The sequence below is a fragment of the Leptonychotes weddellii genome, chromosome 10 (assembly GCF_054177405.1).
Source record: "Leptonychotes weddellii isolate Sample4059 chromosome 10, ASM5417740v2, whole genome shotgun sequence".
Lineage (NCBI taxonomy): Eukaryota > Metazoa > Chordata > Mammalia > Carnivora > Phocidae > Leptonychotes > Leptonychotes weddellii.
In genome coordinates, this window is record NC_138378.1 from 4,632,415 (window position 1) to 4,639,230 (window position 6,816).

Genomic DNA, 6,816 nt, shown 5'->3' on the forward strand with positions numbered 1-6,816 from the left:
CAACTCAGGAGAATTAGCACTTAACTCTTCCTACTGCTTATGGCTCCAGCACTTTTTGCTTCAGGTAAGCACAGTTCAGCTGTGGCTCAGGATCCATCCATCTGTCCAGAGTTCAGAACAGCAGTTTATCTCAGAAGCCCAGTTCTCTGGTGGGTCCAAGAAAAGTCATCAATTTTTCAGTTTGTTCAGCTTTTTATTTATGTGTTGTTATTGTTGTAAGGGTGGGAGTGATGACTCCCAGGCTCCTTACATGGAGGAGTCAAAACTGGAGCCTGTTGCAGTTCTCACGGCTTAGAAAAAATGTGCTCATTTGGTACATGTTCTTTTTTGACAGACCACAAAGACAAACTTTGGAAGGAGGGCACCAACAAGTTTCGTTCAGCAGCAGAGCATCCAATCCTTTGCAGAGTAGGTGCCATTTATTTCACTTGTCCTAATGACCCTGTGCCAAAGGGACGGATACCTCAATTTCCAGCAGAGAGCTCAGTGAGGTTTGGTCAACAGTCCAAAGTCACACAGCCTGCTGGGTACAAAGTTGGGTTTCAAACATGGCTTCCATGCCAGGGTCCTTCCCAAGAATCCAAGCCACAAGACCCTCTCAATGTTGTCATTGGTTGAGATGTAACTGCATGCCTAAAAATGGCTATCTTTCTAGTTGCTTCCCGCATCCATCCTAATAGTCAGGTTTTGGGGTTTTTCAACATCAACTGTGAAATTGAGCAAGACTCCAAAGATAAAGGTTTTATTCCCTCAGTCGAGTGTCGGCAAACTTGCTGTAAGGGACATATAGCAAAATTTTCCGATTTACAGGTCACATGTCTCTGTGGCCATTTACTCAACTCTGCTCTTCTGCTCACAGCAGAGACTATACATAAGTAAATGGGCATGGCTGGGTCTCAATGAAACTATTTGTAAATATTGAAATTTGAATTTCATTGAATTCCCACACGTCGCAAAATAATATTCTTCTCTTGATCTTTATCTGTCCATTAACAAATGTAAAAGCTATTATTTAGTTCAACAGGTGCACAAAACCAGGTGGCCAGCAGGGTCTGGCCCACCAGCTGTGGTTTGCTCTAAGTCCCACAGACAATGGTACCCATTCTTAACAAGGCTGCATTTGAAAGGGTGACACGAGCTTGGAAGGTATCCGATGTCATAGTTACAGAGAGGTGATAATGGTGATAATAATGGGTATTTATGAGCAGAATTGAAACAAGTCGTGCTAAGTCCTTTGTGTAGAGATCTTCCTTGCTTCCCTCCACAGCCCTCAGGAGGACCTATAATGGATGTGCCCATTTAACAGATGAGAAACCGGAAGCCGAGTCACACACTAAGTGACAGAGTGGACATTCGGTCTCAATGGCTCCTGTCAGTTCCGCTTTGGGGGAGCGGTGGGGGTGGGCTGGGGTACGATGAGTATGTGAAATCTGCCATCTGGGACAGATTCTCTATCACACATTAAAAGGATGGGAAGAAAGGCGTCTCTCTGGATTCAGAAGCCGGGACACCCCTGCTTTTCAGCTTTCACGGACTCATTCTCCTTTTTCCTGGTGACTCTAGCACCGTATGTGATTCACTGTCCCCAAGACCGTCTGTTTTCTCTGAGCGGCCAGCCCAGAGCCCACCATGTAGGATGTTACCCCTAGACCTGTGTTAGCACGGGAGGCAAATCGCTGAGCATCGGAACGTTGTTGTGAGCTTTGGCATAATGTGTCTTATTACTGTGAATCGGTGCTTAAGCCACCGGGGCTAGTGAGCGGCTAATTTAACATAGACTATAACTTAATGAAAGCCTGCATCCTGGCCCCTTAGCCTGTTCCTGCCTTTGTACAATGCACTTTGCACATTAAAGTAATTGCAAAAACTTATGAGGACGCCAGGAAAGTTGACTCTTCCTCTTTATGAAGAAAACAAATGTGTTTTTCTGCAGACTGCCAAGGCTCCGTTGTAATGATTTAGCAGATGGAGCCAGCACATGGGAGCCTGCCGGGCGCAGCTGTCTGCTTTTTCCAGTCTGAGGGGTTTGTGACTGCACGCATAGCACAGACGTGGGCAAAACATTCTCTCTCCCTGCAGCCCACTCTGTGAGCCCGCGATGTCACTCCAGGTGGGGGCGGGGGACCTGTTGGGAGACGGGCTGAGAACCAGCCCAAAGCATCGCCGCCTGAGAAAGCTGACTGCAGGTTCTCTACGTTGTTTTACTCACATTTGGGTTGAAGCCCCTCCAAAGTGCCCTGTCACTGTAGGAGGGGGGTGCCCCGGCTGGCCCATGACCTAGGCAGGAGGTCAAGGCCGAGCTGCTGCTCTTCTCCGACATCCCTCCTGCTGCGCTCCAAAAATAAACCATTTGAGGGCAAGGGGCCAGCAAAGAGAAAGGGTAGGGCATCTGCTTTTGAAGATTCACCTGGCTGTGAGATTTTGGTTCTATCTGTTAAGTGCTTTTTCTTTTGAATTCAGCCAGAATTCAAAACTTAGGTGCTTTTTTTTTTTTTTAACTGACCCGTCTTTAGTATGAATAGTTTAGGGGAAAAAGAAAACAAGGAACAAGTTTAGGGTCTGGGCTTATGAACAACCCACTATGCAAAGTTATATTTGTGTTCGAACAAATGAAGACAAACTTAGTGGCTTAAAACAGCATAAATTTATTCCAGCTCTGGAGGTCAAAATCAAGGTGTTAGCAGGGCTGCACTCCTTCTGGGGGCCCTGGGTGGTGGGGTGTATGCTTTCTTGCCTTTTACAGCTGCTGGAGACTGGCTGCACCCATCGGCTTGGGGCCCCTTCCTTCGTCTTCAAAGCCAACAACGTAGCATCTTGTAATCTTTCCATCTCTGCCTCTCCTGCTTCCCTCTTTCTCTTATAAGACCTTTGTGATCACACTGGGCATACCTAGATAATCAAAATAATTCAGAATAATCTTCCCATCTCAAAACTCTTAACTTAATTACATCTCAAAGTCCCTTTTAGCCACAGCAGGTGGCAAATGCACACGTCTCGAGGATTAGGATGTGGGCGTCTTTGGGAGGTGATTATCCTGTCTACCACAAAAGCATTTTGTATTAAATTCCCTTTCCTGATGGGCTAAGGACTTTCCCAGGAAGAAGGTCTCCTGGTAACGGTTGGAATCACAAGACCAAATTATATGGCGAAGGCTTTTTTGGTTGTAAGTAACAGAAACCCACTTGACTAGCTTAAGAAAAAGAGGGGGTTTGTTATTGCTGAGGTCTGAAGACCAGGAAGTAGAGTCAGACCCCATGAAGGCTCAGAACCAGGACCTGGAAAAATTCTTCTCCATGGAACACATGACTTTCATTTCTGCTTTACCTTTAGGCTCCTCTTCCCCACTGGCCGGTTATAAGAGCTCAGGCTGTCATAATGAAGGACCACAGACTGGGAGGCTGGAACAAGAGAAATTGATGGTATCCCAGTTCTGGAGGCCAGAAGACCAAGATCAAGGTATCAGCAGGGTTGGTTTCTTCTGAGGCTTCTCTCCTTGGCTTGCAGGTGGCTGTCTTCTCTGTGTCCTCACATGGTCTTCCCTCTGTGCGTGTCTGTGTCCTAGTCTCTTCTTATAAGGACATCAGCCATTTTGGATTAGGGCCCACCCTGGTGACCTCATTTTCACTTACTCACCTATATAAAAGACTCACCTGTCTCCCAATACAGTTACATTCTGAGGTACTGGGGTTAGCATTTCAACGTATGAAGTGGGGGGGTATCACTCAGCCCCTAATACCAGCTTTCTCCTCTCCTCTGAGCATCTGACCACCCCAAGGCGCCTGCTTGAACTTATCTGCCAATAGAGACCACTTAGGCTCCTGAGTACCAAAGCCGAATTCTTTGGGGGAGGTAATTCAGTGTGTCTAACTTGGGTAGGGCAGTCACTCACGTGCCAGGTGCTGCTGGCCAAAAAAAGTAGGGATTCCCTAGCCTGTCGGTCTAAGTGGGCCAAATGCTGGGCAAACAGCCCCTCGATCTCAGTGGCTTCACATCATCCAAATTTGACCTCATCCATGGCACAGTCCCCATTGCTGACCGCCATGGTTCCCCAAAGGGTCTTTTCCTCTTCAAGCTAATGAGCTCCCAAGCACCCACCCACTGGCTCACCACGCGCCTCTTTGTTAGGGTGACCAACTGTTTTCCTGGGCCCAAGAAGGACCCTGGCACACAGGGACTTTCAATTTTAAAACTGGGACAGTCCTAGAGAACCCAGAATGAGCGGGTCACTCTCATGTTTGTTCAAACACATTTTTCAGTAACAGAGAAAACTCACTTCGCCACCCTGGAATTAATGAGAACCCGAGAGAAGCTGACATGCAACCATATGAGCCACCCTGCTGGCAAATGTCTGTTCCCCAAATCTCATGGATCAAACTCTCTGCTTAACATCTGGCCTGAGGGCAGAATCCATCTGAGGCTCCCTGGGCCAAGCACCTGGACATTAAAAAAAAAAAAAATGTGACTAGGTCTCATCCTTGGGCGATCTGAATTAATACAGTTATCTCACTACTACTGAAAAACCAAGAGGTCAGGTACCAGGCTGTGTTCTCCACAAGGCAGCATCGTCTGGAGCTGTGTGCAGGGTCCTCTGGGATGGGGACTGGGGGGTTCAGTCCCCCCTGGTGTCACCAATCTCTTTTCTCTCCTGTCTAGCTCACTGACCGTGACATCCCTGGCTGGCCACCAAGGCAGTTGGGCTGGTCAGAGGTGGTGTTCGCTTCCAGACTTTGACCCAGTCAATCTTGGAAGAAGAAATCTCAGTGTGGATTTCTTCTCATGAAACACTCATCTTTTCGGGGCAGTTGTAAACTCCATCCCCCCACACCCCATCCAATCTCAGTTTTCAGGCTCTATATTACCTTCACGGGGAGAAAGAGGTCAGGGAAAAGGCAGCTAGGTGGGCAGAACCCGGTTTCCTGGTGATTTTGAGTGGCTCAAGCCGGCAGCCTGCTCCACCAGCGTCGTAATACCCAGATAGGTAGCCCGCCCTGGGGGCCTCCGGGTTCCGGGGGCTCAAAGCAGAGTCCTCACCTGTCATTTTTCTTAGCAACGGGGCCTCCACTGTCTCCACGGCTTGTCTTGCAGTGTCAGGAGTTTCTATTTACCAGCCAAAAAGGAGGCTGAAGGGTTTGATGCTTGCTTTGAAATCAGCACCTGGGGTTTGGATTGTGTTCTCTGTCTCCTGGTGGGCTCGTGTTCCTCTCCGAATCAAAAGCAAAAGGAAAAGAGACAGACTGGGGTAAAAATATTGGAGAAACTTGAAGAAAATGCTGTCCTAGTTTATCTTCAGAGGATATTCACCCAGCCCTTCTGATGGTGCAGGAATTCGCTGCAACTCTTTCTGACTCCCACTGACCCTTAAAAAATTAAGGGACAATGACAGTAAAAGAGGTTTTGTGACATGTTAATTTACTGAGTGTGGGTGGTGGGCTATGTAGTGATGGGGGTTTCATGCATGGGGTCAAAGTGGCTTTCTTGAAATATTTATTTACTTGACAAATGTCTGAGAGTGTCTATCATGTTTCTGGCACCAAAGTGGGAAGCCTAGGGTTACGATGGCATCCCAGGGCAGGTCTTCTCCCAAGTAGACTGTATTAGGGTTCCCCTGAGAAAACCAATAAGGAATATATATATGTGTGTGTGTATATATATATATATGTATATGTATATATATGTATGTGTCTATATATATATATACATATATATATATATAAAATTTATTATAAGGAATTGGCTCATGCTATTATGGAGGCTGAGAAGTCCCATGATCTGCTATTTGCAAGCTGGAGCTAGAGACCCAGCAGAGCTGGCAAGCTTATTTGCTGGCCTGAGAGTAGGAGGACCCCTGGTATTGATTCCAGCCTGAGTCTGAAGGCCTGAGAACCAGGAACCTTGAGGGCAGGGGAAGAGCTAAGTCCCCACTCAGTCAGGCAGAGAGCCAACTCAACCTTCCTCTGCCTTTTTATTCTATTTGAGCTCTGAATAGATTGGCTGAGACACACCCACACTGGGGAGGGCAATCTATGTACTTTGTCTATGGATTCAAATGTTAGTCTTACCCAGAAACATCCTCCCAGACGCACCCAAAATCATTCTTGACCAAATGCCTGGGCAACCTATGACCCAGCCACATTGACACATAAATCTACCCATCACAGATGGGGCGGGTGCGTCCCCATCTCAGCCCAAGAAGGCCAGGAATCTTTTACCAGAGGGAAAAAGGTATAGGGCAAGCAAAACCAGAAGATGTCCTTCACATCACTACAAGGTTTCCAGGGTGGGAGGGACTGCTTCATTTGTACTTTTCTCAGGCTGAGTCTGTGATCCCAGCCTTTTCCAGACCAGCAGCAGGTGCCCCTTGGGTTGGCCATGCATCTTGAGGGCAGGTGCACCAACTCAATCCATTCTTGTTGCCGGTTCCGAATGACTGGATTGGTCCTGGCCCCTCCCTCTGTGACTCCGAGTCCTCTGTTCACCCTGGTCCCAGCTCCCCACCTTGCAGCCTGGGATGATGGTGCAAGTCTGGTGTCGCAAAAACCTCTGGGTAAGTGTCACCATAATTTATGCAACGCTGTGGGCCCCACACACAGAGTCACAGCTAGATCTCTACTGCTTGCGAAACGTCATTTATTTCCACGTTTGTTACTTCCATCTTGCAGCCTGTGGGCAAGCTTTCTCTAAAGCAATTATAATGGGGCGGGGGGTGGGGAGATCCTTGGACCCGAGTTGGGCAGCTGTTGACGTCGCGCTGGGTAATGTCATAAGTGCGATCAGCCTGTCCAAGGATTGAACGACTGCAGGCATTTTGCGAGGTGA

The 6,816-nt window shown here is 47.8% G+C and overlaps 1 long non-coding RNA gene across 1 annotated transcript; it reads left to right on the forward strand.

The window, feature by feature from the left end:
• The first annotated feature begins 332 nt into the window (after positions 1 to 332).
• LOC145723679 (uncharacterized) lies at positions 333 to 4,414 on the forward strand. Its single transcript, XR_014148936.1, has 3 exons — positions 333 to 408; positions 3,331 to 3,456; positions 4,257 to 4,414. It is a non-coding gene; the product is annotated as an uncharacterized LOC145723679 (long non-coding RNA).
• The last annotated feature ends 2,402 nt before the right edge of the window (positions 4,415 to 6,816 follow it).